Genomic DNA, 18,771 nt, shown 5'->3' on the forward strand with positions numbered 1-18,771 from the left:
ATGTAAGTAATATTATTTAAATTATATTCGCGACTTTTTTTATATAATAAATCTTGACAACTATATTTCCACAGCAATTAATTCATTATTTTGTTATTTATGCAGAAGCATCTGTTATTATCTATATATATAAAAATGAATTGCTGTTCGTTAGTCTCGCTAAAAATCGAAAACGGCTGGACCGATTTGGCTAATTTTGATCTTGAATTATTTGTGGAAGTCCAGAGAAGATTTAAATATGAAAATGCTGGGAATTAAATAAAAACTAGTATTTTGTTTTTCCTTTGTTGTGTCCGCAGTCGTTCAGAAATCAAATTGAAAGAATAGTTTAAAATGAATAACTACATAGAATTTTTATAGCTTTCTAACTTTCTCAGGAGGTAAAACATATACTTAATTTTAGCCAACTATAGTCGGTAGATTAACTGTAGATGGAACAGAATAATATGCAAGATGGCAATCGAATATAATAATGATTGAAGTACGATACATTGTATGTACGATTTGTTTATATTTGGTAGGTCTGAGAATCGGTCGTCATCAAATTTTTATACCCCAAATATTTTAATTATTGACTTTTTTCTTATTAGGTACTTTATATGGCAATACAACGTTTGCTGGGTCAGCTATAGGGTCTAATATATAAAAGAATCGTGTCCCGGTGTTTGTCACCAAACTCCTCCGAAACGGCTGTACTTACCGACTTGTTGAAATTTTATGTGTATATCAGGTAGGTCTGAGAATCCAACCAACATCTAGTTTTCATACCGCTAAATGATAAGAGTGACCCACCCCTAAATATTTATTTAAAGTTTTATTTTATTATGATGTCGCATTAAAAATACATAATATTATAACTTAAAATTTTCACCCGTCTATGATCAACACGTATTCTTGAATCGTGATTTTTATATTATTCTGTTCCATTCCTCAGATCCGCAATAGGGTTGCAATATGCCAATCGAATACAATCATTATTGTAGTTCGACACATTTTATGGACGATATATTTGGTAGGTCTGAGAATCGGTTGTCATCTTTTTTTTATACCCCAAAAATTGGCATTTCGGGACTGGCCTCTACTAATATTATAGACTATTCATTAGCTTATGATCTTCATGCTATAGCAATGATATGAAGTATACTTAGTTCCTAAATTGTTTTATGAGAAATTTTCAAATGCTAAGGTAAGTACATGTCGTAAATTATATAATCTATGTCGTAAAATCTCTTTATTGTTAGTTGTTGTTACAGATGTATAAACTTGTGAGATTGTGAATAGTGAAAAACTACAAAAATATTTACATTCATTAAGTATTATCTATTAAGAACATTAATTTAGAATAAGTCAGCATAAAAGATAATCGCTGTCTGTCACTATGTATTATTACATCTTTAAACTACGCAATGGATTTTGATGCGGTTTTTTAAAATAGATAGAGTAATTCAACAGGAAGGTTTATATGTATAATACATGCATAATATAGTAGAGAAACACTGACCATTTTAGAGGTTTCTAATGTGATGTCGTCAATAAACACATTTTTTGCCCTTCCATTGCAAAGTATCATCAAGTTTATAAAGTAGTGCAGTCTACGAAACATATTTTTGTATGTTATCGTCGATTATTGTTGCGATATTAATAGCGGAATCACTCGGAAATTTTGAAGTCTGTACTATATATATATATAAAATGAAATTTGGATTTTTTAAAAAATATAATATTCTCAGTTAAACCTTGAGAAATGAATTATTTTAGATGTTTGCGATAGAAAAGGAGTTGATAATGCAAAAATATTGATTAAATAAATATCAGGTAAAAGCGCGAACACCTTCCTTAAAGGCCGGCAACGCTCTTGTGATTCCTCTGGTGTTGCAAGAGAAATGGGCTGCGGTGATCACTTTACATCAGGTGACCCGTACGCTCGTTTGTCCTCCTATTCCATAAAAAAAAATCCCATCATTACGTTCATCTTTAGTTGTAAGTTTGTTTCGAACATCATAGAGGTGCAAAGCATTTGTTAATCACAAATCGTCAATATTTATTATTTATTGATGAACTAAAACATTCCTTATAAGGTATAGAGTACCTACGTCATTGAACTTAATCTAATCCTAGCAACTACAAATGCCATATTCTTATATTTACTTTAGTTGTTTCACCTAACATTTAAGTGTTGACGTTATCTATTATCCAAAATTATGGTCACCTATAAAAGGTAACTTAACATAAAATGGAACATAGAACAATAAATTATTAATAAAATTTGGATGTCTATTTTAGTTTTATCATTGAATGTTCTTGCACAAAAAAATAACGAATGCTTTAAATATAATTATAGATATACCTACAAGGCAAATAAAGATAAGAGATTAGGTTAAAACTTACTTCGCAATGTATTAAATAACTCTAACACAAATATTTTTTTTATCAAGAATTATGCAACATTTAACTTATTGTAATAGTAACGTGCCATTGTTTATATTTATTTCTATTGTTATAGTTATACGTTGAAAGTGATATTATATTGATACATTGTTATATCTTTGTTTCACAATAAACATTCGATAGATCTAGCGATTCATAGATTTTTACTATTGTTTTCACAGAAATGCGTAATAAAACAGATATAAGTAAGTACACGTACAAAATTCTATCAGATTTTGTTGAAATATAGCACAGTGTAATATAAATACATATATTAAAAAGGAAAAATTCGCCAGAATTGCAAAATAGAATTTCCAAGGGATGTCTCTTGTAGACTAAAATGAAATAAATTTTTTAACAAAAAAACAACCGACTTCAAAAACACTATTCCAAAACAACTGATATAATATGCACTAAAAAGTATAAAAATAATTGCGTATTTTTATACAATATAATTCTAGTTACGATTATTGTTATTTTTGGAAGCGGTGTCCTTCCGCCGCGACCCGCTCTCGCCTCACACCTCACGACTTAAGCACATCTCACCTATAACTATGTATGTAGTTACAAGCCTATCTTGGATGACATCGTAAATAGTAAATACATAACATCTAACTTGACATTTCAAATAAGATGATGAGGAAGTGGTATTCACAACGGTACAAGAGTTTCCAGGCGTTTGCGACGAAGAATTATTTAGGATATAATTTTGAGCTTAAAAAAAGATATTCCGAGCACTTTATGCTAAAGGCTAAATGCTAAATACATATAGTAAAAAAATAAGTATGTGTACTAAGTAGGTACTAATGTATGCAAGATGCAAGACGTTATACTTTTTGGCGTAACAAAATAAAAATCCTTAAATAATTAGTTTGTCTTTTGTTCTGCTATTTTACGTTTGTAGAAAGAACAATATTGTAATAAAATTAAGTCAATTTAGTCAGAAATATAATACAATTAATGGTCTACTTGACCAATTAATGTAAGGGTGTCGCATTTTCGTGATGATTTTCGCGCGCATCGTATAAATGCGCTCTGATAGTTTTTTTCCTAATACTCCAAAAAAAGAATAACTACAAAAATAATACATAAGTTTTCTGGCTACACGTATTCTTAATCTGAACGAAGCCCTTCGAAAATATACCTTCATGTTAAACAGATTAAACACTTGATTAGTTTGTAGGTCATAATAAAGTAACATTAATTTTAATAATAAAATATCATTATAATAAATTACTTCTATGAAAATTAACTAACCCCTGGATGATTGAAATTAATCTAGTTTCTTAAGTATGTTAAAATCAAAATTTTTGTATTAATTTAATGTTTAATTTTTTTGAATCGTTAACACGAATTTTTAAATGCTTTAAAAATAAGTATGTTTGTTTGAAAGTCTCTTGTTGCAAATAGAAACTACAGCAATTTATTTAAACTCGTTGAAGACTTTTTAAAGATAGTGTGTATATTGTTAGCGCTGTGATATCCTAACAAAGATATTATCAGGTGCAATGTAAAAGTTATAGTAACTATAGTAGGTAATTGTATAAAATATCAGATATTTCATTCTCGTAGAAATCAACTGTTAACATACATTAAAAATGTTACGACAAATAATTTTATATTTATCACGCAATGAATAATATCAAGCAATAGGTCTTTCTTATATGATAAGGCAACTTTTTAGATTTCAACCATTTTCCTAGAAAATGGTTGAAATACATGTTATATAAATAACTGTGTCGAAAAAAATTTTGTTTACAGTTCATTATGGGCGTTCGGGACAGAGTCGTATTTATACCTACGATTCTGATATTATTATTCTCGGTAAGAAAACTTGCTGCTTATATTTATTGAAAGTATGTTATATTTTAAGATTTTATGAATATATTTCATTAATTTGTTCCAGATAGCGTGTGTGTTAAGTTTGCCCAATAAGCAACAAAATAAAGCAAAGCATCATCCTTATATTTATCCCCCAAAACAAAGTATTAAATTAAAATCGAAGGAAAATTCTTATAAAACAAATATCCCTGCTAAAGGAGAGGGGAAAACGATTCAGGAAAACCTTTTGGAAAAATTTCATTTCCCTCAAATCGAATATCCTTCTGCCTCTACGCCAAGCACACCAATAAATATTCATAAGAAATATAATTTGCCTGTCAAGTCATTGGGCAATAATGCATCAATAAAATCAAAAAAAACATTATCAGTGCAAAATTCCAAGACTAAACATACTAAATATAGCAACAAACTTTCACAATTTAAACAGAATAAAACTGTTCAAAGTGATCCTGAAGAATTTTCTTTGTTAGAGTTTGCAGCAGCACCGACTTATAGAGATATAGGAGCCTTTCCAGATGTAGAGTACCCTTTAAACGTAAGAGATATGTGGCAACCTAATTATTGGAATAGGCATGCAGAGGATTTGGAGACGGCTATACTTGGTTCGCAGATAACAAACTCCGATATAAAGTCTGCAAATAAACGAAAAAAATCTAAATTCACACCTATCGTTTCAAAAGAAAATATATTTAAGAAAACCAGAAACAAAGCTTTAACCGCCACCCAGACAACAAGTTTTAATGTTGATAAAGACGACGAAAACACTAAATTTGATTTCCTTAATAAAAGATCAGGCAATATGGATCAAACTGTCCCAAAGGATTCAAATTTTATTGTTGAAAACATATATACGGCTACTCCTATGCCTCCTCTTCAAAATGAGGAAATTTCAACCTCTAGCAAAAGCGTATTAGAAAAAATTGCTTCGTTACTGCAAACACTTATTGGAACAGAAAAGGCCGATGAAAATCAAGTTCCAACCCATAATACAAATGAAATGCAAACCTTGGAAGAAATACTTTGCTTAAAGCCTTCAATATTAGATAGATGTGATAATTATACACGAGATATGATAGTTAAAAATTCCTCAGATTACAAAGCCGTTGGGAACAAGGAAGCTAACTCTTGGAAAAAGCTTGAATTAGAAGATACCGGTAATTTAACATTGACTTCTACTGAGAGCTCTGCCTTCCCTACAGCAAGTAACGCATTAAATATGTCCAATATCGAAATAACAATAATTAAATGTAGTAAACCTGGCATTGCCAGGTCAACAGACCAGGATAAGACTATCCATGCGTCAGACAGTTCAAATCTATCACAACGTGCTTTATATTATAATAGCGGAAATATAGAAGTCATAGTATCTGATATCAATAATACGTCAGAATTGAATCAGTGCAACAAACTTGATTTAATCAAAATAGATAACAGTTCAGATTCGGAAATAGCTCGAGATAACTGTAATACTGATATACTATCTAGATATAATATGAGTGAGTCATTATTCCAACAAGATGAAGAATGTGCAACAGATGTTTATCCAGAAAATGTTTGGTCATATGTCCTAAGCACTGTACCTCCGGAAAATTCTACTTTAGATGACCAAATATGGTCTCCTTCAGTTATTTTGGATCCATTTAAATCTGATATAAATTCTGATGATCTGGATGAATACTATATAGCAGTGCATTGAGGATCAGATACTTTTAAGTGATATTTATTAAATTATTACTTTGTTTTCAGTTATTTTAAGATCCAGTGTTGTTTCATGTGAAGTTCTTAGAAATTTGTAATTATGTTAAGCTGATCGAAGAGTATATATACAATTGACAAAATTGATTCATGACCCACTTTGCTATAATTCTTTTGAAATTATAATAACAGGTTTATATTTGCACGAAAAAGATTGTAGGTATATCAATTGGTAGACTGTAGGAAAATGATATTAAGGCAATGATATTATAGTTTGTATTAAGGTAGATCGCAATTCAAATTTGCCAATAGTACCTAAATTTGATTCAATTATTTTTTTCTACTAAGTTATGTGGATCGCTTGTAAGCTATGCACCCAACTTAGTGGAAAAAAATAAACTATAGATAAAAACATAAGAAATAATCATAATAACTAAAATATTCTTTATAAATTTAATTAAGACAAGACATTTCCCTATGTGCCAGTTGTCCCATCGCCTGCGTGAAAGCGACCATTAACTATTTTCTCGTTGAAGAAACGTAGGATACATATAGATTGCGTGTGAATAAAATAGACATACATATTAATAAAATTCGTTTCTAGTTGCTCCCATACAAGTTTATAGTTTCTAGATCTACTCTCATCTCGTTTAGCGCCTGGCTTTGTGAGAGGTTCCTGAATAGCAACAGCAGTAGAAACCACAACACTTATTTCACAACATGCCGATCCTACAATAAACTAACACTGACAAGTTTTTATTTCAATAGTATAAACAAAAATGCTCTGACACCACTTTCGATCGATGCTTCAAAATAACCCTCAACAAACTGGGTTTATGTAGTTATTTTTTTGATGATTTGGGTTATTACGTCTTTCTATATGATGACATTCTTGAAGCACCATTCCTAGCTCTTCTACCCATTAGTTTAATATAATATTGTATTATATTGCAGGACTTGCGACATTAGTAAAATAAAAATTTATGGATCCTTTTTTCAGTTCCTCTTGGCACAATGTTTTAGACGAGTAATATTAAAAGCATAATATAATGTTATTGTGTATAATATTTCATTGATGTAACTTATTTTGACCAAAGCTGTCTGATTATTTTAATTAAAATATCATTTATGTGATTTTCACGTATTTATTCAACTGTATTTATTTTCATTAAATGGTTCTATTTATGGAATTGTTATTTTCTCTGTTAACGATCTATTTTAGGTTTCTATGTTTTAAAAACCTTGACACCTTTATTGGATCACTCTATAAACCGTCTGTTGGTCTGTCAAGACACTTTTTCTCACCAACGTCTGCAGTCTTAGAGTTTTGAAACTTTGTAATAAACCATCCAATGGATACGTCCATTTAAGCCTGACATTTTAACAAAACGGGTACACCAACACTACCGATAAGTGACTCATACTAACAGAATCTATATGTATGTTCGCTGATTGTTCGTTTATTTCCTAGCTGACCCGGCAAGCGTTGTTCTGTCATATAAGTAATGTACCCCGCGCCTGCTCATCTTAAGTAAAAAAATATAGGTTTTGGATAAGAAATCACCAAGAAATATACCAAAACCTTCTCAGAAACACGCTGCATGTATAAATATTATGAATATTATTAGTATAAATATTATTCCAATTGGTTCAGTAGTTTTCGCACTATAACAAAATACAAAGAGTGAGTGTACTTATGTATACGCGTTAGAAGTTCAAAAAAAAATAAAATTTTAACAATTAGTTAAGATCAATGATAATATAAATACTTAAGCATTTAAGGTTAATATAAACAAGTATAGAAAATTATATTTTCTTTATTTATACATATAATTTGTTGATATACCAGGAATAAAACAAAAACAAAAAAAAATTTTTTTTTAGATATCTATGTAATAATTTTTAATTAACGATGTAAATAAATTATACATACCGACAATTAACCTCAAATCTATAAATGCACTCAAAACAGGTTATTCAAATCAGTTTTATCACTTATATTCAATATATTATATATATATATACTAATAAATTATTAGTAAATACTATAACCGTCGTATATGAAATTGATTTAATAAAAACACCATAATAATATTTATTTATTCACACTGTTTAATTGTACTGTTACGAAACACGTGTTCTAAATATAAAAATACTAGAATATACAACTTGAACATAGTTATCGATTTTCATGCCACCTAGAACTAACTTCACCATGTAGAATTCAGGTGTCAGTGTGCGCGCGCATAGTTAAAATTCACTCTTATCATTTTTCTCCATCGCGCCAAAGGAAGTATAACTTCAAAAATATCTCCATTCATTAATGTAGATAGATGCAGCTTTTTATTGAGAATAAAGGCCTTCTTAAATTTTAGTAATATTTCGATGTTTCTTAGCGACTCATCAAACTAGAGCTAGTCTTGGTCGTATGAATCCATATAGTAACAACTACAAATGTAGAACAAAGGAGCACGCGAGGGTTAATGCCTGCTTATGTCTTGATACCTCTAATTGTAAGCCAGTTATAGGCCCTGGCATGGATCTTAAGTCGTAAGCGCAATTAGTGCGCAGGCAACGAAACTATGGAATGACATTCCTTGAGCGTTGTTTTCAAGGCGATACAAACTGGGTTCTTTCAAAGTGTGTGCAACCCTCCTCATTGTACTTTGGGACTATTTTATTTAAGAGTGTAAGTACTATTAGCCCCAAATCCTCATACGAGTACAGTTTGAGTGGTATTAGGGGCAATGCGAGTCGCCGCCTCTATTTTTGTTTAAGTTCATTCCCAGGTCATTGTCATCAGTGTCATCATTAGAGTTTACTTTCATTCCGATCAATAGTAAGACACTACTTACTGGCTGCTCTATAAGGCTGACATATGAAAAGCGTACATTGCTCAGACCTTACTTAGATACGTAAAACTAGCGAGTTGAGACCAAGTCGAAGTTAGGCTTAGCGCACACCTAGACCACCATAACGAGGACTTACGAAAAACTTAGATTATAATCCGACCAAAGATGAGATCAACAATTCCTTGTGTCATCACAACTTTTATTTGCCAAAACCCATCTGACTACAACAAATACCACCTCCGAGGCAACGAATGGTGCTAAAATTTATAAAGACAACTATAAGAAAATTTATTGAATAAGGCGTTACTTTGCGGAAATCCATAATTATACAAATTATTTAAGTTTTCTTTAGTGTTAATTCCGCCAATATTTGTCTTTAAAACAATTCGACACGTGTTTCGCCTCTACACGAGGCATCCTCAGGACGTGTTGTCTCGCCAAAATCTGGCACGAGACTGAATCAAATGAGCCGGAAGCCGCTCTTTTATACCCTCGCCCCATGAAATGACGCGCTGTGATTGGTCGGCTGTTGTGACGTATTACCCCCGGAAGAGACACGTAACAAAGGTGATGGGACTAAATTTGAATGAACAAACAAATATTGGCGGAATTAACACTAAAGAAAACTTAAATAATTTGTATAAAGACAACTATGACAAATACTATCTCGGCTCCTGGCGACCACAGTCTCCCTGAAAAGGTCACGAAACGTCGGCCTAGCTAAAACAAGAATAAAAATTAAATATTTACGCAAAAACTAATTTCAAACCACAGTTTAAATTTACACGCATATTAATTAACCCATTATAAATCGTCTAATTTATATCTATTTGTGACACTCGCATTAATCAAACAAAATACTACCTATTGGTAGTGCACAATAACTGTAAATCATTTTTACTATACTTTTCCAGCCCGAAGGGTGGATATAATTAGTAATACATATTATTATAAAGAATTGGTGCATATTTTACCGGCGAAAACCGATCAAAACTTGATTTTAGACAAGGCAGAACTAGTATATACAAGGCCAAACCAGTTTATCCTGACGTGTACTTACTCATGTTTAGTTCAACTAGTTCAGCCTAGGCTAAATGGGTTTTTTCAAAGGAGGATAGGAGAAACTAGTTTAACCTAGTCTGTAGCGGCTTATCCCATCGCCTAAACTCTAAAGGATGAACTGATTTGGCCTAAAATCGAGTTTGTCCGATAACATAAATACAACACAACACAGTTGAAAACATTATCAAGACGAGGATACGAAGCACAACTACATCTTTGTCCTATATTCTTTGGATGATATAAAAGGATGATTTTTTTATGGAATATACATACGAGCGTATGGGTCATCTGTTGTTAAGTGATCACCGCCGCTGACAATCTCTTGCAACACCAGAGGATTCACAGGAGCGTTGCCGGCCCTTAAGGAAGGTGTACGCGCTTTTTTGAAGGTACCCATGTTGTATCGTCCCGGAAACACCGCACAAGGAAGTTCATTCCACAGCTTTGTAGAACGTGGAAGAAAGCTCCTTGAAAACCGCACTGTGGACCGCCACACATCCAGATGGTGGGGATGAAATCCTAACTTGTGGCGTGTCGTGCGAAGGTGGAATTCGGCGGCAAGAATCAGGTGAAACAGCTCTTCGGAACACTCCCCGTGATAAATGCGGTAGAAGACACACAATGAAGCGACATCTCTACGCAATGCCATACACGATCAAAGACCTTCGCTATATCCAGGCTAACTGCCAGGCCTTCCCCCTTGCTTTCAATAGCCGCCGCCCATCTATGTGTTAGGTATACCAGAAGATCACCTGCCGACCGACCATAGCGAAAGCCGTACTGTCGGTCGTTGATCAACTGGTGACTCTCTAGATATACAAAGTGCTGGCGGCTGAATATGCTCTCCATGATTATAGAGAGCAATAAGCAGAGCAGCAGAGAGCAAAAAGTAATAACATTTACAATATTTATAAATAATGTTGCAATAATTACTCTGGTAAATTTTGCTCTGAATGGAATATATGAAATATAGCTTTCACTCTCGAATCCACTTGAGCTCGGCTTACATTTTATTACAAACAATTTAATAAATGTAACGCAACCCTGGGTGCTACTATATAGATTAAGTATTATTTAGATTAAGATACTGGGCTTATAATATACTTATTAAAAAATAATATTTAAGCTATCAGAATAGAATGAATATTTGTGTTCTAGTTTACTAGCTAAAACTTTTAAATTATTATTATTTATAATTTTAATTATTAACTTACATTGGAAATGCACAATTGTAAAATTTTTGTTTTTTAATAAAGTAATTAAAAAATGTGCACACACACACAATCTTTGAAGTAATAAAACAAAAATCCCTAAAAATAAATATTATTCGTTCTATTTTACGTTCGTAGAAAAAACAATGTTGTTATACAGAATATAATAATGATAGTAATAAATAGAACCAACGAAAATATTATTATATCTCATAATCCAGTTAATAAAGCCTAAAGTATGATTCAAATGGTCTATTTGATCAACTAAATGCCACAAAATCAATTGTACACCGCGTTAAAAGATCTAATTATATAAGTATATAAACAAGCTGCCCCGACAGACGTTGTTCTGTAGATAATAAAAAAAATACTGTTTCATAGGAATTTGCCGATAATATTTCAAAACATCAATAATTGTTTCGTAAAAAATGCTCCCTGTTGTTATAATGAAATTGTTTCACAGCAGAACTGTCAAAACCGTGCGTCACTCAATTCTCTCACAGAGAATATGTCCATACAAAACAAATATTGGAAATAAAAATAATTATGGGTCCCAAATCGAAATAAAAACTATACTATCTCTCAAGTTGGACCAAACTGCACTCGATGAAGTAATCCCCATTAAAATCCGTTCATTAGTTTAGGAGTCCATCGAGGACAAACAATGGGTCACGTAATTTATATATATTAAGATATATATAGTTGAACTATCAACAATGATGTATGTATGCACTAGCAGGATTAAGTTCTTGTATATCCCATATCGTCGTGATTATCGAAGATAAACTCACGAAAAGAGAAAGTGAAGTATGGTATATGGTATATACAGGTGAATGTCAAGGTAAGATTGAGTTGCATCATAATGACGATACAGTTTATAGTATATTATTATTATCCTTCGTAACGGATCAGTTTACTGTTTACTCCATTTCACATTATTTGTCTCTCCTTTTTTTAAAGGTGAAACTTTATATCGCTTCAAATTTTATAGAAATTAAATTTGGAACCAAAATTTATGAACGATGCGGGACTTGAACTCGCGACCTCTCGGGTTCCGTCCGAGCGTTCTTACCAACAGAGCCAATGGTTCGAGTGATGACTTCGACCGTAAATCTTGGTATGTATTGTTGAACTCTCAGGTTATTATTATGGCTTCATCTACAAGATCTACTTTACAGTTGATAACCTACTCAACCCCAATAATTGCATATTAGGAAATTGAATTCAAATGTCGCTCTTGCAAAACTAAACAATCTGTTTTATTTTTTAAAGTGATAACCCTCACTTCTGGGATTATTTTTTACAAATTAAATTTGTAACCAAACATTGTTCGTCCATCTATCGCGGCCGCAAAGTAAGGGTCAAGTTGGTGATCGAAGTTTCGGACCACATTCCTGACAAAGATTTTTCATTACATAACATTATGATTTTGTGAAATGTAAAGTTAATGTTATGTAAGAAAAAAATTATTTTAATTCCGATTTATATACTACTACTAATATACAATTTTATTTTTTAAATATGTAAACCGCTTTAGATTATATTATTTGAAATAAAATTTTGTGAGAAAAATTTTCGAGATAAGCAAGAAATTCACATAAAAATCATTGCAAGACGCCACAAGATATCAGATTAATTAGCAAAAAACTCACAATAACGAAATAATAGAAGCAACGCAAAAACGCGTCGAACAAACCGGTCGGAACGACAGATCAGAACGACCTTGGATCTTACATCATCATCATCATCATGTCCTCGCGGACACAAAGTTGAATAATGAATTAAAATGAAGAGGAAACAGTGCGGTATCTTTATTTAATGTTTGACTGATAACATATCCAAGGTAAGTCTAACAATTTATTCATTAATTTTATAAGAACACAAAAAATAAAACTGGAAGTGCTTTTAGGATTCCGTACTTCAAAAAACATGCTTATCCGCATTGATTCCAAACCTATTATTATAGGATCACTTTGTTGTCAATCCGTCTCTCTGTCACGACCCTTTATCTCGGCACCCCTGGTTCAAGTTTATTTAACAGACATAAATCTATAGTCATTAGAATACGTTAATTTAGATATTTCAAATTGTCATTTTAAGTAAAAAAAAATTATTTTTCACATTTTAATAATATTATGATGGATAGACTTTTATGAATAATGTGGTTTTTATGTTGTATGTTTTCACTGTAAACTTGTTAGCAGATTGTTAGCACCAATGATTATAATGTAACACCAATGTACCCACTCAATCTATGCAAATAAATGACTTGACTTGATTTGAAATTAAAACGATATACCTTTTCAAGTATAGTCTCTTGACGCTGTGAATAAATCAAACTTCTAAGTTGACGTAACAAAAAGATACGGCTGTTTATAACGTAAAATATTATATTTCGAAACTCTCAAGGGAATTAAAATTTATAGGATATTTTCCGTTGACCTAGAACTGTTTTCATTTCTCTATCAGAGCACCATTCTCATGTATATCTTCTAACACAACCTAATCCACCTCATTCTAACTCGACCTCAAATTATGGCAAAAAATTTCTATTTATCAAATCTAATCTTTACTTAATATTTTTAATTAACCATTTAAAGAGGAGTCCAGATAATCGCTTCGGTGGTAAGATTGTTTTTGTAGACGTAGATGATTAAATAATTTTAAACGCATTGCGTAATATTTAGGTATAATGTTGTTCTGGGACAGTGGCCATAAACCAGTCTCTCCGGTAATCTGATGGAACGAGGATTCAATTCATTGGCCATTTTAAATAAATGATTAACAAAATACCTTAATAACTTTGTACAGTTATAAAATATTTGCTACAAAACGATTGATATAAATCATGACGTGTTGATAATGGCGTGTTGTCCACTTTCACTCGATACAAGGAAGGAAGTATTTATCAATTATTGACTAACACTCGATTAAGGTAACAAAACTTACAAATATGGACGTTGCTGCGTTAACACTGAAACTTCATCTTTACCTGAAACATAAAATACACCAATTAAAGTTATTAAAATGTTATTCTTCATACTCTTTGACATTAACTTTAATATTTAAATATTTTAGTACCTGTTCTTATGGTACGGATGGCCATTTTTAAGTTACTGTTTTTATAAAATTGACTTACAAATTTGATTTACTGGCTGACCCGGCCAACGTTCTTTCGCCGGGTCAGGCAGCTAAAAAAAATGTCAAAAAAATAAAAAAAAACAATATTAAGGGGTGGGTCACTCTTCTAATTTAAGGGTATTAAAAATAGACATTGACTGATTCTCTGACCAACCCGATATGCACACAAAGTTTCATACAAATCGGTTATTCCGTTTCGGAGGAGTTTGGTAACAAGCACCGCGACACGAGAATTTTATATTCCTGCAACCACAACAATAGACCCCATAATATATCGTTGAAAAAGTGATGAAAAATGGTATTCTCTATGTGGTCGGGATCAAAAACTATTCCGTTTCAAACATTTTTCATAGAGTTACATAGATAATGATACCATTAAATTAGTGTACCATGAGTAACAAGGCAGGAATACACGGACAGACGCCACGCGAGAGACGACCGACTCGTCACTAGTAACTATAATAAGATATAACATGTAAATGGACCTACATCATTATTATAACTTTTAATCGGAAGTACATCTAGAATCTACATGCTAGATAGACTAGAAACAATGAGAGGGATTCTTAAGTATCGATTTGGATAATTATACTAGCATTCTTTTTCGCGAACATGATAGCATTTGCAAATATGATCGAACAATTATGAAGATTGGCAGCCAGCCCGCTTGGCGCTTAGTAATATCTGCGGCGCGGCCTACCACTAATATAAACACAACGATATAAATCTTTCATAAGTAAATAAACACGATTCACTCGTTATGAACCGACGTCGAATTATGAATTAATTAATCGTCACCTTTTTGCTCTTAAATGTGATTTTCATTATTATAACACTAGAAATAAGGGATTGCTTGTAACTCATTCTAGGAGGCTTCATAAGACACATACACCTAACGGTCTGCTTTAAGGGTAAATGTATACACTTCTATTATAAAGTCCCAGCCACTGTTCAGGCATTATCTATAAATAAATTTTAATGTTTTATAAAAATGGCTCTGTCGTAAATCCTATTACTCCACTGCTGAATATCTAAATGATCGGACAGCCTGGGACTAGATTGTGATTATTTTATAGCGATAGAAATGATTGTACAATATTGTATATTTTTATTGAAAAGAGCGCAAAAAAGAATGCTGGGAGAGATTCTTGCGCCGCTTCTTCTCTCTCAGAGCGCCATTTGTTTCCGAAGCGGTAGTAGTATCTAGTAGTTTTTAGAAATGACATCAAAAATAATTCAAAAGGAATCAATTTTGAGGTTTACTTTCGTGTTAGAAGGTTTTCTCTGCAATAGCAATGATACAACATAAAAAAAATTTCAAAGTCCTGTAGGGTTGAATTGGCATTTTATTGGTGATGTATTCAATGTGACAGACAAATAGTAAAATCTACAATAAAAGACAATGTATGCTGTACATTATCCTATTGTAGTTTACAGACTAGGTAACTATTTATGATTATGGATCTATTAAAGGTAGCTTACTGCAGTCGGAAGTCACTATTTATAAATGATTGCTCACAGATAATGCTCCGCTTTAATTGAATCCTGAGATGACCAACGTTTTTACCACAACGAACGTTCTAGATCTACAATGATGAATTTTAAGGTTCACATCGACGATCAATTAACATTACGCTAACTTTTATTTTTCATCAGAATGTGTATTGTTATGAGAAGTATCGAGACAAGCAAAATGTTGAACTGATGGTAAGTGATTAAGGACAGTTATAATGAAGTCACGCTCCGGTCTCGTCACTTGAGACATTACATGTTAAGCCTCATTTGCCCAGTAATAGTTAACAGATAAGCTACGGCGCCCTTCAGACTGAAACACAGTAATGCTCACATATTAATGTAGCTATCTAAAATTGTTTTCAAGCAATCTTTTTCAAAATAAAATAAAACCATGTAAGAAACTCCTTTACTCGATGAGGTTGATATTGAAAAGCTTGTTCGTCAAAAGACCGGACATTAAGTCAAAATGCTTAATCCCACCCGCATTAAGTTGACGTCTGTCATTCTACAACCGCGCGTTTTGCAAGAAATTTCTTGACACGCACAGACACTTTGTGGAAGCAATTACCGGCTGTTGTTTCCCCAACCAATATGACTTAGGGATCTTCGAGCATAGATCATACTCCCAACTTAAAGGCCGACAACGCATCCCTGGTGTTGCGGATGTCCTTGGGTAGTTGTTTCACCACTTTTCCATCACGTGAATATCTTGCCCGTTTATTCCCTCTTATGATATCACGTGGGTATCTTCAATAATATCCTGTAAATCCATTTATATCGCCAACAGCGTTTCTGTGACTCCTAAAATGTTACAAGCATGTGCTAGCGCCAAGTCTTGTCTCTCAGAGCTCCATTTATGGTTAGTGGTAGTGTAATAGTGTCAAAAATTATTCAGAAAAAATTAATCTTGAGAAAATAAATGACTTTTAATGACAATGTAGTCTCAAAAGTCAAACTAAAGTTCTAACTTACAACAAGAGTTTTTGCCCAAAAACCTAACGGTCTGTTTTTTGTTAATCGAGTGCTTATATTTAAAATTATTTAAAAATTCTTCGTTTGTCGTATTCTTGTTTGAGCTAATGGTATTGTTACCATCCTCTTAAAATAAAATAAATAATAACAATTAATGGCAACCCTAACACTTGTCAAACAAGTAGTATGTACTTAACATTAATATGGCGGGTGACAAAGTTTACTAAGCTGTGTGCGATACTTGCACATAGCTGGAGCTATAGTAGGTCGCGAGGTAAGTTATATTATTTGTGTCAATCATGACGTATATGAGTGCCGCCTCAGTTTGGTAACATACTCCAAGCGCCAATCCCACACTAGTTGAAGTCGTCTCCGAAGTGTTAGAGAAGTGAGAGGCGGTAGGGTGCGTGGGTGACTACGAGGCCGGGCAACTTGCACAATATTGCATGCTGACGGTACCAGCGTGTTTGTGAATGAATACGTCAGCATATCAAGGCTTTTGGAACATTCACGATTAAAAGGCAAATGTCACCCACAAGTAGTTACAGTTAATTTTTTTGGGATTTGGAGGACAAACCAGCGGGTACAGGGAACGTGATAGTAAATTTTCTTTTTTATAAAAATATGGTTACAATGTTGTATCGTACAATAAAATTATTCATTATTTAGTGATAACACCGCCCATGGAATTTCATTTAACAATTTGCACGTACGTGGATGAAAGTTCCTTAAAAACCGCATCAAGATGATGACAAAATATTGTTATTGATGTTGATATTTTTAAATTTTTCTCATAATAATTATTCTCTCAATCTAAGTTTTAAAAGCGCAAACAGCCTTCTTGTGCAGCACAAATAACTTTTGTCACCCTTGAATTGCTTCGCAGGTATGTCTAGGTTTCCTCAAGATGTTTTTCTTAAAATTAAATAATAATAAAAAAATTAAAACGAAGAAAACAAAGACGACCCATATAGCCCAGTAGAAAGCGACCCTGCCGAACTTAGAGGGCAAGAAGTCCCGGTATCGAATCGAGGTAGGTGCAAATGTTTATTTATCGAAATTGTTTGTTTTCGAGTCATGAATGTTGATATTATGTACTACACAGCCACATTATCTCTGGACCCCCCGTTCCCCTTTCACCCCCTCGCGCTCGTCCTGTTGCGTCAGTACGGCTTGCAGTTTCATTACCGTTAGGTACATGTTGTGATATTTTCGTGCTATCACTGCTTTCCTTTTGAAGTTTTTATTTTGTTTTTAATAGTTCTGTAGTTTCTGTTGTTCTGTGTCGCTATTATAGTTCTACCATAAAAATAAATCCTTTATTTACCTAACCCAGAGTCTTTCACTGATTTTTTATCATTATAATATAATAATAATCAGTATCACAATACAACACCTGTACACCAATAACATATAAAAGTGACAATATAAATCGTTGTTTATTTATTTATAATAATATCCTAGTGATTCTTGTTCTGCACACCGTGTGACGATGTGACAATGTGATAGGTCTGGTTGAGAGATAATGTAACCGGGAAGTATGTATTTATGTACATTTAAGTATGAAAGTTGTATTAAATATATTGTATAATATGTGTGTAAAAGTGTATCAATATTTGAAGAAAATAAAGAAGAAATGTAATATTAGCAGACAGCGCATTTCGTAGACATAGTTAAGTCTGTAGTCAGGAAGAGTTGTATAAGTTTCACGTCGTATCTTATCAATGTTGGCGCGTTCACTGAACTCCATATTGTTAACAATCTTGTCTATGTCTGTAATTTGTAGCTGTATGTGTACAAACATTGTATTTTATAAAGAACAATACACAATTGTGTTTTGGCATTCCACGAAGTGTAAATAAGTATTGTTGAAAAACATATGGAACACAAACAAACAGGCAGGCCTTGGATTTTTATATAAATTAAACTAAAGGCTCATTTTTTATATAAGAGGGAATAAACAGGCAAGAGGCTCAAAGGATGGGAGTGGGGAGACAACCACCCATGGAAATCCACAACAACACCAGGTGTCAATAGATGCGGTGTCACAAGTA

At 32.7% G+C, this 18,771-nt stretch overlaps 1 protein-coding gene and 1 long non-coding RNA gene across 3 annotated transcripts in view; one reads left to right on the forward strand and one right to left on the reverse strand.

Annotated features, from left to right (window-relative positions):
- LOC126971101 (serine/threonine-protein phosphatase 2A regulatory subunit B'' subunit beta-like) overlaps positions 1-18,771 on the reverse strand; it is a 148,063-nt gene that overhangs the window by 92,333 nt on the left and 36,959 nt on the right. The window lies entirely within an intron of this gene.
- LOC126971142 (uncharacterized) lies at positions 634-4,388 on the forward strand. The gene is made up of 3 exons (XR_007730832.1): positions 634-730; positions 4,189-4,251; positions 4,334-4,388. It is a non-coding gene; the product is annotated as an uncharacterized LOC126971142 (long non-coding RNA).

Source organism: Leptidea sinapis, chromosome 23, assembly GCF_905404315.1.
Source record: "Leptidea sinapis chromosome 23, ilLepSina1.1, whole genome shotgun sequence".
In the NCBI taxonomy this organism is placed as follows: Eukaryota; Metazoa; Arthropoda; class Insecta; order Lepidoptera; family Pieridae; genus Leptidea; species Leptidea sinapis.